Genomic DNA, 14,012 nt, shown 5'->3' on the forward strand with positions numbered 1-14,012 from the left:
TAAGCTCATTTATTTTCTGCTTCTGGCTTAGAAGATAAGAACCATCATTTTGTTTCTCAATTTCTATACCAAGATAGTATGACACATTACCAAGTTCTTTTATCTCAACATTGTGGTTTAAACACTTTACAATGTCCTTGTACTCTTGCTCACTTTTGCTTGCAATGAGCAGATCATCAACAAAAGCTAAAATGTATGCATATTGTCCATTTGTGCACCTAGTGTACAAGCATTTATCTGCTTCACCTTGCTTAAATCCTAAATTTGTCAATATTTCATGCAATTTGTCATTCCAACATTTTGCACTTTGCTTTAATCCATAAAGACCTTTGTTTAATTTACACACTAGCTGTCTTTGTTTTGTATTTATGAAACCTGTTGGTTGTTCCATGTACAAGTCTTCAGTTATATCTCCGTGAAGAAACGCTGTTTTCACATCAATGTGGTTGACTTGCATGCCTTTTGAGACTGCAATGCTCAGAAGTGTTCTGATTGTCGTGTGTTTCACTACAGGTGCAAACACTTCATCAAAATCTTCTCCATATTTTTGAAGATATCCCTTTGCCACTAATCTGGCTTTATACCTCTCCACTTTTCCTTGTGCATTCCTTTTTAACTTGAATACCCATTTGCATCCTATAGCTTTCTTGCCAGGAGGTAATTTTGTAAGAATCCAAGTATTATTTTTATCCAATGCATCAATTTCTTCTTGTGCAGCTTTATGCCATTCAGCAGCTTCTTCTGCTGGCATTTTCTCAATCTCATCCCATGTTAAGGGCTCTTGAGCTTCTGCTGACTTTGTTAGGTAAGACAGTCTTGGGGGTGGAACACCTTTGTTTTCCCTGGATGAGCGTCTGACAACAGGTTGGTCCGACCTTTCCGCATTCTCTAAATCTGAGAGTCCTTCTCCAATTGATTCCCCTTCTCCAACTGTACTGTCTTCTTCAATGATCCTTTCTGTGTCTGCTTCCTCTGCCTGTTCCTCGTTAGATACAGATGAGTTGCTTTCAGACATCTGCCTTGGTATGGCATTTATATACACTGGCATGTCTATTATGGTTCTAGTTTCATATTCTGGATGATAAGGCTCATCTGGGATAATCCAGCCTTTATCAACCCTTTTGTTTTCATCAAAATATGTAACATGTCTTATGCCAACAATGCCAGTTTTCAGATTCAAAATTCTATATCCTTTGTGTCCTGGAGCATAGCCAACTAAAATGCCCCTTTCTGTTGTGGAATCCAGCTTATGCCTTCTTTGCTTTGGTACATGAGCATATGCTGTACTTCCAAATGTTCTTATGTGTGACAGGTTTGGCTTCCTACCATGCCATGTCTCATGTGGTGTGCGCTCAGCGCCTTTAGTTGGCATTCTGTTTTGTAGATACACTGCTGTGAGAATGGCTTCCCCCCATAGTCTTTTAGGGAGATTGCTATCTGACAGCATACATCTGGTCATTTCCACAAGTGACCTAAATTTTCTCTCTGCAACAGAATTTTGCTCTGGTGTATAAGCTACTGTTGTGATATGCTGAATGCCTTCTTGTTCTAGAAATGTGCGCATGCTTTGTGAAATGAACTCACCACCATTGTCGGTCTGAAGAACCTTTGGTTTTCTTTCAAATTTATTGCTCACCATGGCTACGTATTTCTTCAGCATGTCTGTGACTTGACTTTTCTCTTTCAGCAAATAGGCCACACAATATCTAGAGAAATCATCCAAGAATATTAGCACAAATCTGTTATTTCCCAATGATGGGATATTAAACGGTCCACATAAGTCACTGTGTATTAAGTCCAGTACTTTATTACTCCTATTTCCTGTGTATGCAGGAAATGAGGGTCTCACACCTTTTTGAGTAACACAGTCTATGCATTTCTCCATTTTACCAGCATCTGCACTTATCTGAATGCCGGTGGCCAGTTGCTTACTGTAAAGATCCTGGATCACCTTAGAATCACGATGTCCCAGGCGGCGGTGCCAGATTTCCAGACTACATTTACCATCATTCTTCCTTACTTGCGCCATATGTGAGGCTTCACCTGAAATGTTCAGCTTATAAACATCATTATGCATAAAAGCTTCAGCATACACTTCATCATTTTTAGAGATTGTGCACTTACTGTTTTCAAAATGAATCGCAAATCCCTTCTTATCTAATGTAGATACACTAAGCATATTGCAAACTGCTTGGGGAATATACAAGACATCACTTACAGGAATTTCTTTAACTTCATTAGACACTTTGCATTTTAAGAATCCAATACCTTTTGCTTGGATCTTAGCAGTCCCTGCGTTTGCAGTTTTAAGAATACCTTCCTCTGGACACATTTCCTGAAAGAAATTCTTACAATTGGTTAAATGGCATGTGCTCCCCGAATCCAAAATCCAAGTACTTTCATTTGAATTATTATTTACCATAGTCAAAGATTTTTCTGCCATTAGAAAGCCCTTGTGTTTATCTTTGTCCTTCATACATTTCCTGGTTTGAAAATTCTTTAGTTCCATTGGCTTAGGTGAGCTAGAGGGAGTGTTTTGTGTTTCCTTACACCATTTAGATACATGTCCCTCCTTTCCACATGAGTAGCAAATCAGCTTGCCCTTGGGTGGAGTTTTCCCATAGCTCCGCCTTCCTCTGTTCTTTGCCAAGAAATTTGTTTCATTTCTCTCTGACTTGCTTTGAGAACACATCTCCTCAGAATCATTTATTATGCATTCCTGCCTTAGTTTTGATGTTGCCTGTTCAAAAGATTGCCCTTCAATGGCCTCATTTACAGACCTAAAAACATCAAACTTCTTTGATAGTGAGGTAAAAAGAAATGCTCTTTTCAATGCATCACACATGGGAATTCCTGAAAGTTCTAGCTTTTGAAATGAAGACATAAGATGCATAATGTGATCATTACATTTACTTTTATCCCTTAATTTGGTTTCATTCAACTCTGCCAGCCAAATTGGTTGCTGCTTTGCATATGTAGTTGCATACATAGTTCTCAGTTTATATAAAATGTCCTTTGGTGTATCTTTTCCCTCCACTAATATGGCTTGTTTCTCTGAGAGAGCTTCCAAAAGCATGCACTTCACATAATAGTTTGCATTGTCCCATTCAGCCATATTTTCAGCTGTTCTGTCTTGGTCTAAGCATATATCTAATCTTTTTGCTCGAAGGAGACATATGAATCTTAGTTCCCACTGCCGATAATTAAACTCAGTTAATTTAGGCACCTTGAGAGAATAGAACAATGGTGAATTTCTTCCCTCAGCCATTTTCTTAGCCTTCTGTCTGCTGTGTGGGGGGAGAGAGAGACAGACTGAATCTTTCCTTTAAAACTTAAGAGAAAAATGTGGCCTTTTTTTCTGCCTGGTAATATTTCTCTTCTTTTTCAATTCCTGAGCCCTGGGCCCATAACCCTTTTGTTGGATTATTTGTAGTAAATAATTAGCAGATTTTAGTACACACAGCTTCAGCTTTAGAAATGTTAATTTCTTTCTTCATCTCTCTCTCATTTACCCCTGAATAATTCACTGCTGAGTCACTTTAAAGTTGAAGTAACAAAACATCTGTTTACTCACAGTTTGTAGTTAGATTATAATCAGACAGGCTTATATATACATATTACTATACATTTGTATTATCAGCTCCTTCCATGTGCTTAGATGGTAATGGATGCTCACACCACCATAGATCCTCTCAGGTTAGGAGAGATCATGAGCTCCATGTGCTCCATGTGCTGCATCTGCAGTGTCTGACCCCCACAGGAAGTTGCATAGCTGTGTGACCTCTCTAAGTAATTCACATCAGAGGTCACAGAGTAATCACAGAGAAATAATAGGTGACAGGCAATGCATGTAAAATACAATAAATTCCAACAAAAACAACGTCTGCGGGAGGAACATTGCTTTTGACTTGTAACCAATCGCCCCCACCTACCCTCCTCTCCTCTTTCCTCTACACATTAATTGATTTGCTTGCTTTATTTTCTGTCTATAAGATTGTAAGCTCTTTGAGCAGGGACTGTCTTTCTTCTATGTTTGTGCAGTGCTGCGTACGCTTTGTAGCGCTATAGAAATTCTAAATAGTAGTAGCAGTAGTAATAGATTGTGCCTTGGGCGCTTTCTCAGGCACAGTCCTCCTGCAGAAGTACCCCTATGGTCAGAGGTAATAGCGCACATAAATTTGCATGCTATTAGCTTTGTCCAAAGGGGCATTATAGCCCCGTGCTGTTCCAACATTGTAGAGCCCTGTTTGGAACAGAGCGGGGCTTCTGATCATCAGCCCATTAAGGAGATACTTGCAGATTGCTGACATCAAGATAGACGTCCTCTGCAGAGATTGGATCTTCAGCTGACCTCTTCTTTCTTGGAGTGTCCACCCACCTCTGCTCAGTGACCCACATCTGACCATCCAGGAGCAAAATGTTGGTGCTATTTTAACAGTGGCATGCTCCTTGGATAAAGTGAGAAAAACCTTCATTTTCTATGGCCTTTGTCTGAACTGTCCCAGACTGGACTTCCATCAGCACAGACTACACTAACTGCTTTGATCTTTTGACCAGGAACGTGTGAGCTTGGCTTTTGTGATTATTACTAATTGACCATTAAAGGCTACTTCAATCAATATATCGCCAAACATCAATCGATTGACCCCTGAGGAAGGCTGATACAGCCGAAACATGGACCGTGTTGGGTCCAGATAAAAGTTTTTTGGAGCATCTTACCCTTATGTGTGGTGACTGATCTCTTGACATTGGGCCCTCTCTGTGTGTGGAACTTTGGCTATTTTAACAGTGACACGTTCCTTGGACAAAGTGAGAAAAACCTTCATTTTCTATGGCCTGTGTCTGAGTTGTCCCAGACTGGACTTCCATCAGCACAGACTACACTAACTGCTTTGATCTTTTGATTAGCTAAGAGCTATATCTGGATGGGCATTTTTGATATGATATTCAAATGGTGAAATAAACATTTACCGGAAAATGTTTAAAAATGCAAGTCCATAATGCAGTAGTTCCCAAACCTGGTCCTGGAGGCACCCCAGCCAGTCAGGTTTTCAGGATTTCCATAATGAATATTCGCGGGACTAGTGCTGGGCAGACTTATATGGTCTGTGCCGGGGCTGGTGGTTGGGCGGCGGGGATAGTGCTGGGCAGACTTATACGGTCTGTGCCAGAGCCGGTGGTGGGAGGCAGGGATAGTGCTGTGCAGACTTATATGGTCTGTGCCAGAGCTGGTGGTGGGAGGCGGGACTGGTAGTTGGGAGGCGGGGATAGTGCTGGGCAGACTTATAGGGTCTGTGCCAGAGCTGGTGGTGGGAGGCGGGACTGGTAGTTGGGAGGCGGGGATAGTGCTGGGCAGACATAGGGTCTGTGCCAGAGCTGGTGGTTGGGAGGCGGGGATAGGGCTGGCCAGACTTATACGATCTGTGCACTGAAGAGGACAGTACAAATAAAAAGTAGCACATATGAATTTATCTTCTTGGGCAGACTGGATGGACCGTGCAGGTCTTTTTCTGCCGTCATCTACTATGTTTACTATGAGAGATTTACATACAGTGGAGGCAGTGCATGCAGATCTCTCCAATGAATATTCATTGTGGATATCCTGAAACCTGACTGGCTGGGGTGCCTCCAAGACCAGGTTTGGGAACTACTGCATTATGGACTTGCGTTTTAAACGTTTTCCAGTAAACGTTTATTTCACCATTTGAATATCATTTCAGAAATGCCCATCCAGATATAGCTCTTAGCTAATCAAAAGATCAAAGCAGTTAGTGTAGTCTGTGCTGATGGAAGTTCAGTCTGGGACAGCTCAGACACAGGCCATATGATGAAACCTGGAAAGTACCATCTTGTGACCCAAGGAAAAGTAGCCAGCATGTCGCACACAGCTACCAAGCAAACTGAAGCAGCTTAGGGCAGGATTAAAAAAAAAAGTGTAACCATAAAGAACCACAGTGGGAATCAAACCCACACCCCTTGCATTGAGGGTCCATAGCCCTAAACCCTACACCATACACGTACCTGACAAAGGATTGTGCGAGGAGGATGGTAAACTGACCACAGAGGGCTGTCAGAGCACAAGTTGCCACCCAAATGGATGGCCTCGCGTGGGCCACACCATACATTGATTCTATATAGCATTATGAGGTGCAAAGTTAAGTATGCTGCACATAGGCGTAGTTTGACTGTTTCATTTGGGGGGGCAAAGAATGGGCGGAGCATATTAGCATATCATTTGCATATATACATATGCAAATGAATATGCTAATGTGGAGGAAGGAATTGAATTTACAGGCAAAATATCACAGATCACATTTCAAAAAGCTGACACATTTCAATTAATAAATTATGAATAAAATACTTTTATCTACCTTTGTTGTCTGATCATTTAGTTTTTCTATTCGCTTTGGTCCCAGTGTCTTCTGTTTTATTCAGTGTCTTCTTTCCAGTAGGCTTCCCTCTGCTCCCCACCCCTCGCAGTCCCATCCATCTCTTGCTCCTTCCTTCTGCTCCCCACCCCTCGCAGTCCCATCCATCTCCTGCTCCTTCCCTCTGCTTCCCACCCCTCCCAGTCCCATCCATCTCCTGCTCCTTCCCTCTGCTTCCCACCCCTCCCAGTCCCATCCATCTCTTGCTCCTTCCCTCTGCTTCCCACCCCTCCCAGTCCCATTCATCTCCTGCTCCTTCCCTCTGCTCCCCACCCCTCGCAGTCCCATCCATCTCCTGCTCCTTCCCTCTGCTTCCCACCTCTCCCAGTCCCATCCATCTCCTGCTCCTTCCCTCTGCTTCCCACCCCTCCCAGTCCCATCCATCTCTTGCTCCTTCCCTCTGCTTCCCACCCCTCCCAGTCATCTCCTGCTCCTTCCCTCTGCTTCCCACCCCTCCCAGTCCCATCCATCTCCTGCTCCTTCCCTCTGCTTCCCACCCCTCCCAGTCCCATCCATCTCTTGCTCCTTCCCTCTGCTTCCCACCCCTCCCAGTCCCATTCATCTCCTGCTCCTTCCCTCTGCTTCCCACCCCTCCCAGTCCCATTCATCTCCTGCTCCTTCCCTCTGCTTCCCACCCCTCCCAGTCCTATCCCTCCCAGTCCCATCCATCTGTTGCTCCTTCCCTCTGCTTCCCACCCCTCCCAGTCCCATTCATCTCCTGCTCCTTCCCTCTGCTTCCCACCCCTCCCAGTCCCATTCATCTCCTGCTCCTTCCCTCTGCTTCCCACCCCTCCCAGTCCCATCCATCTGTTGCTCCTTCCCTCTGCTTCCCACCCCTCCCAGTCCCATTCATCTCCTGCTCCTTCCCTCTGCTTCCCACCCCTCCCAGTCCCATCCATCTGTTACTCCTTCCCTCTGCTTCCCACCCCTCCCAGTCCCAATCATCTCCTGCTCCTTCCCTCTGCTTCCCACCCCTCCCAGTCCCATCCATCTCCTGCTCCTTCCCTCTGCTTCCCACCCCTCCCAGTCCCATTCATCTCCTGCTCCTTCCCTCTGCTTCCCACCCCTCCCAGTCCCATCCATCTGTTGCTCCTTCCCTCTGCTCCCCACCCCTCCCAGTCCCATCCCTCCCAGTCCCATTCATCTCCTGCTCCTTCCCTCTGCTTCCCACCCCTCCCAGTCCCATTCATCTCCTGCTCCTTCCCTCTGCTTCCCACCCCTCCCAGTCCCATCCATCTTCCCTCTGCTCCCCCCCCCCCCCGCGAGGTCCAAGATGGTGACTCCGTTTACCCCCTCTCTTCCTCCCTCCGGTGCAGGCAACAGTCTTCAGCTTTTTCAGCGTTCCTGGCAGCAGTAGCGATGTACACGCTGCCTTCGGTCTGCCCCGGAAGTCTTCTCTTCAAGTTCCTGTTCCCACCTATGCGGGAACAGGAACTTGAAGAGAAGGCTTCAGGGCAGACCGAAGGCAGCGTGAACAACGCTACCGCTGCCAGGAACGCTGGGAAAGACTGCTGCCTGCGGCGGAGGGAGGGAGGGAGGAAGAGAGAGGGGTAGACGGACAAGCTCCTCTCCGTCCGCTACTCCGCTTGGCTTCCCTGCCCTCTGCGTCCCGCCTTCCTCTGACGTCAGAGGAAGGCGGGACGCAGACAGAGAGCAGGGAAGCCAAGCGGACGGAGAGGAGCGCGTGCGTGCATGTGGTTTTTTTTTTTTTTAAACTAATGGCGCGGCGGCGCCTCATCGTCGTTTGGGGGGGCATTGCCCCCCCTGGCCCCCCCCAGTCTACGCCTATGATGCTGCACTGTGAAACATCCCTCAAGGCCCAAGCCGAGGATGCTTCAAAACTCTAAATGATAATGTCACATACACCCCTCCTTAGGGGAACGTCTGTAACATGTCACCCTTGTTTCGCCTTTCCTCCAAGGTATACATGTTCAGGTCGGCAAGTCTCTCGTACGGTTTGCAACGCAAATCCCATCCCATTTTAGTAGCTTTTCTTTGCACCGCTTCCAGTCTTTTTACATCTTTAGAAAGATGCAGCCTCCAAAACTGAACACAGTACTCCAAGTGGGGCCTCACCAACGACTTGTAGAGGGGCATCAACACCTCCTTTCTTCTGCTGGTTATGCCCCTCTCTAAGCAGCCTAGCATCTTTCTGGCCACGGCCGTCGCCTTGTCACATTGTTTCTTCAGCTTCAGATCCTCAGACACCAACACCCCAAGGTCTCTCTCCTGAGTCGAGCTTACTTATCTCTCCCCTCCTATTCGATATCTCTCTTTTGGGTTTCTACACCCCAAGTGCATCACTCTGCACTTCTTGGCATTACATTTTATTCATCTACAGATTTTTAAAAAATCATAATAATGCTTCATAGGGCATATTTCTCCTCTGCTAAGGCATACATAACAGGTTGTATTTTGTATCCCTGGACATTTTAACAGGGTGGATTAGGTTTCCTTGGGGTATTAGAAGTCAGCTATTGTTAGGGTTGGAAGGGTACAGGGTGGGGGGGGGGGGGGATGATATAGCTGCTCGTTGTTGTTATTGTTTTCTATTTGTGATTTATATGTTCCTTTTTATACTTTAATAAAAAGATTTAAATATAAAATCATAAGTGTTTGAGGCTTCTACAGATGAGAATAGAGCCTGCGGGGATGGGGTAGGGACGGGGACAGAACCTGCGGGAGGATGGGATGGGAACAGAGACAGAACCTGCGGGGATGGGGTGGGGACGGAGACAGAATCCATGGGGAGGGGATGAGGACAGACTTTGTCCCCCTGTCGTTCTGTAGTGTGTAGACAGTAGTGCTCTTGAGTCATTGCCTCTCACAGGAAGAAAGGAGGGGGAGGGGGTGCCTTCTGCTTGGAAATTCCTTCCGTTTGAATTAATGGTACAGTAAGGTTCAACCACACAGTAAAAGAAGTGAAATAGACACCTCTCTGCCTGTAGATAATTAACCCTTTGATCTGCACACACCAAAGGTTACTGAGCCTGCAGTACTGACATTGGGAGGGACCCACATCTCATTTGCATTTGTTTTGAGGTAGGACTCTACTTGCCAACGCAATACTTTATTTCAAAGATGAGAAAAAAGGGGTGGAGTAGGGTCGAAGAACGCTGCTGCAACAGAAAGACTGGGCAACAAGGAATCCACATAAGGAGATTCAATAGCAAGCAGGCTAGTTAGCCTTTGAGTTACGTCTTCTCAGCATTTCCTTTTCACTAATCCCCACTCACTCCCTGATGCCTAGAGACCTGAGAGCACAACTATTAATCTCATATAGCCCATCATCTTATACTTCTAAAAACCAGGATTAGAGCAGGTTTTTTAGAATGAAAAGTCATAGACCTCGGTGGCGACTTGTTTCATAAGAGCCAGATGAGCTCTTAGCTCGCCTTGCCTCTTCACTGGTCTATAATGACTTTAAATTTGAACTCACTTTTAAACTCTTTTATTATTTAAAGATTTATTTTCATTTTTCACCTATTTTTAACTTTAAAACAAATATGCATCAAATCATTGAGTTGCTTAGCTTAGCTCATATCTCATAAAAGATTCCAATAATACATACATAGTAACATAGTAAATGACGTCAGATAAAGACCTTTATGGACCATCCAGTCTGCCCAACAAGTGTGACACCAGTTTTAAAATCTGAAACTACGATTGAAGTGTGCTTTTTATTGACTTATGACTTAGCTTTTGTTTGCAGTTATAGACAGTAGGACCGCTAGCTGACGTGCGTCATGTTTCGCTTATGCTGCGTCAGGGTCCGGTCCATGCAGTGCTCGCCATGATATACATTCCTGATAGATCAGTAGAGAATGGTATACACAGACATTTGAAAATAGAATGGACCTGGAGATTTGACATGACCCTTGATCTTTCCCACCCTTGGGAACACCCTTTTTTTTTCCCTGCGTGTGCTTTCTAGTGCAATAAAGCTGAGCAATTTTCAAAAGTTCATTTTACAAAAGTAAACATTTTGAAAATTGATCTCTAAGGAGCTGGGCAGAAAATTGGATTGAGGCCAAGATGCATTAAAGTTGTCGTTAGAACCGTTCCGTACCGAATTCCATAACGAATCGGTAGGGAACGGCTATGCATCAAGGAAAGGAAATGCAAATGAGCTACTCGTTGTAGCTCACTTGCATTCTCTATTCCTTCTTAAAACAGTCGGAGAATCGGCCGGTCAAGCATGCGCAGAGCAGCAAAGCATTATACTGTCTGCTGTGCGCATGCCAAATACGCCTCTGTGCCGCCCGAAGACGACGATGCTCACCTGATCAGCTGATATCGGAGAGTGCAGTTGAAAGCGTCCATCACAAAAATAGCCTTCCATTTTGGCCATTATTCACACCCAAATAATAAAAACGACCTTTTTGGCCGTGCTTCACTCAGCTGAGGGACCTGGAAGTCTCTGAGCCAATCACAGCGTGTTTAGAGTTAAACGGCCAAAATACTACTACTACTACTACTATTTAACATTTCTAAAGCGCTACCAGGGTTACGCAGCGCTGTACAATTCAAACCTAGAAGGACAGTCCCTGCTCAAGGAGCTTACAATCTAAAAGACAGGTGTACAATCTAGAGACAAGTGTCCAGTCAAAGACAAGTGTAGAGTCCGACTAATAGGGCATGCTATATTTCACGGAAGGTTAGGTGCCGAAAGCAGCATTGAAGAGATGAGTTTTAAGCAGAGATTTGAAGATGGGTAGGGAGGGGGCTTGGCGTAGGGGTTGAGGAAGATTGTTCCAGGCATAGGGTGAGGCAAGGCAGAATGAGCGGAGCCTGGAGTTGGCGGTGGTGGAGAAGGGTACTGAAAGGAGGGATTTGTCCTGGGAGCGGAGGTTACGGGCGGGGACATAGGGGGAGATGAGGGTAGAGAGGTAGTGAGGAGCCGCAGACCGGGTGCATTTGTAGGTAAGGAGGAGAATCTTGAATTGAATGCGGTATCTGATCGGAAGCCAGTGAAGTGACTTGAGGAAGGCTTTTTTGAAGCGAAGCAATTTTTTTTTTGTTGTTGTTACTTTTATAGCAGTCTTTCAATCCAGTGCAGCCCCAACAAGAGATAAGACCTCCCGTTAGATTTTCCGGCGTTTTCCACTGTTAAGGCAATCGGAAAAGGTTAGTGCATCTCATTACAATAGAGTTTCTGCACAATTTGCTCATCTGCATTCCGTCTTCGTTAGCTGCTACCATCATCGGAAAAAAGTCTTTAGTGCATGCCAGGGTTTACTACTTGCTCGTTAAGGGCTCGTTAAGTTTAGTGCATCTGGCCCTTAATCACATAAAACGGATTTACTGAATTCTGTGAACTTCTAAGTCATCTGCTAGCTAAAATCTGTGCAAATGGTTTTTGGAAGACTTGATATTATCATAAACAATTCCTTTCAGAGGCAGTTTATTTGGAGAAAGTGTGAAGATTCCATGTAGATTCCATGTAGAATCTCAAATAGTAGCAACAGTGAAGGACTGGCCTAGTGGTTAGGGTGGTGGACTTTGGTCCTGGGGAACTGAGGAACTGAGTTCAATTCCCACTTCAGGCACAGGCAGCTCCTTGTGACTCTGGGCAAGTCACTTAACCCTCCATTGCCCCATGTAAGCCACATTGAGCCTGCCATGAGTGGGAAAGCGCAGGGTACAAATGTAACAAAAATAAAATAGATACTAATGGAGATTCTACATGGAATGTTGCTACTATGGGAGATTCTACATGGAATGTTGCTATTCCACTAGCAACATTCTATGTAGAAGCCTGCGCGGCCACATTGGTGATCTGCAAGGGCCGACTTCTACATGGAATGTTGCTAGTGGAATAGCAACATTCCATGTAGAATCTCAAATAGTAGCAACAGTGGAGGAGTGGCCTAGTGGTTACGGTGGTGGACTTTGGTCCTGAGGAACTGAGTTCGATTCCCACTTCAGGCACAGGCAGCTCCTTGTGACTCTGGGCAAGTCACTTAACCCTCCATTGCCCCATGTAAGCCACATTGAGCCTGCCATGAGTGGGAAAGCGCGGGGTACAAATGTAACAAAAAAAAAAAAAGACAACAGAATGCTTTTAACAATGTACTCAGCAAACCAGAGATGTGCTTGGTGCCCCTGGTGAGGTGCTATACTTTTAAGGCTGTTCAGCTCAGCAGTTTGTGGTCTGAAAACAGGTGTTAGTGAATGTTTTTCTGTTTTACTTAGCTTCTCTTGCCTTTTTCCTTCACTTACATTGCAAGAGGTTACTTACATATATGTCTAGGTAGCACTCTGCACCTGGGGGCTTTTCAGTAAAGTACATGAGCTTACAAACTAAATGGGTAGCCAAGGCAATGAGAGAGAGACTTCTCGGGTCCTCAAAGAGTTGGGGGCAGTAGCAGGATTTGAGCCCTGGTTTTGTGGTTTTCTGGCCATCAGTCTGACCACAGAGCCACTCGTTCTCCCTAATCCTCTGCACGTCATGGTTTTTCTGCTTTTGAACTCTGTTGATCACATTGCTATGCTTTGTGTTTACCTTGCTATCTGCATAATCTTTAAATTTATTTATTTTATTTTTGTTACATTTGTACCCCGCGCTTTCCCACTCATGGCAGGCTCAATGCAGCTTACATATTGTATACAGGTACTTATTTGTACCTGGGGCAATGGAGGGGTTAAGTGACTTGCCCCGAGTCACAAGGAGCTGCCTGTGCTTGAAGTGGGAATCGAACTCAGTTCCTCAGTTCCCCAGGACCAAAGTCCACCACCCTAACCATTAGGCCACTCCTCCACTGTTGCTACTATTTGAGATTCTACATGGAATGTTGCTATTCCACTAGCAACATTCCATGTAGAAGTCGGCCCTTGCAGATCACCAATGTGGCCGCGCAGGCTTCTGCTTCTGTGAGTCTGACGTCCTGCACGGACGTGCAGGACGTCAGACTCGCAGAAACAGAAGCCTGCGCAGCCTTCTACATGGAATGTTGCTAGTGGAATAGCAACATTCCATGTAGAATCTCCAATAGTAGCAACATTCCATGTAGAATCTCCAATAGTATCTATTTTATTTTTGTTACATTTAACATAGTAACATAGTAGATGACGGCAGAAAAAGACCTGCATGGTCCATCCAGTCTGCCCAAGATAAACTCATATGTGTATACCTTACCTTGAATTTGTACCTGTCTTTTTCAGGGCACAGACCGTATAAGTCTGCCCAGCAGTATTTCCCGCCTCCCATCACCGGCTCTGGTACAGACCGTATAAGTCTGCCCTCCCCTATCCTAGCCTCCCAACCGCCAACCCCTCTTCCCCCCCCACCTGCTCCGCCACCCAATTTCAGCTAAGCTTCTGAGTATCCATTTGTACCCCGCGCTTTCCCACTCATGGCAGGCTCAATGCGGCTTACATGGGGCAATGGAGGGTTAAGTGACTTGCCCAGAGTCACAAGGAGCTGCCTGTGCCGGGAATCGAACTCAGTTCCTCAGTTTCCCGGGACCAAAGTCCACCACCCTAACCACTAGGCCACTCCTCCACTGTTGCTACTATTTGAGATTCACCAATGTGGCCGCGCAGGCTTCTACATGGAATGCTGCTAGTGGAATAGCAACATTC

The 14,012-nt window shown here is 45.4% G+C and overlaps 1 protein-coding gene across 1 annotated transcript in view; it reads left to right on the top strand.

Moving 5' to 3' along the window:
- Positions 1 to 14,012, top strand: part of LRRC28 (leucine rich repeat containing 28) — a 105,249-nt gene that overhangs the window by 25,656 nt on the left and 65,581 nt on the right. The gene's annotated exons all lie outside the window — the stretch shown is intronic.

The sequence above is a fragment of the Microcaecilia unicolor genome, chromosome 1 (genome assembly GCF_901765095.1).
Source record: "Microcaecilia unicolor chromosome 1, aMicUni1.1, whole genome shotgun sequence".
Classification (NCBI taxonomy): domain Eukaryota; kingdom Metazoa; phylum Chordata; class Amphibia; order Gymnophiona; family Siphonopidae; genus Microcaecilia; species Microcaecilia unicolor.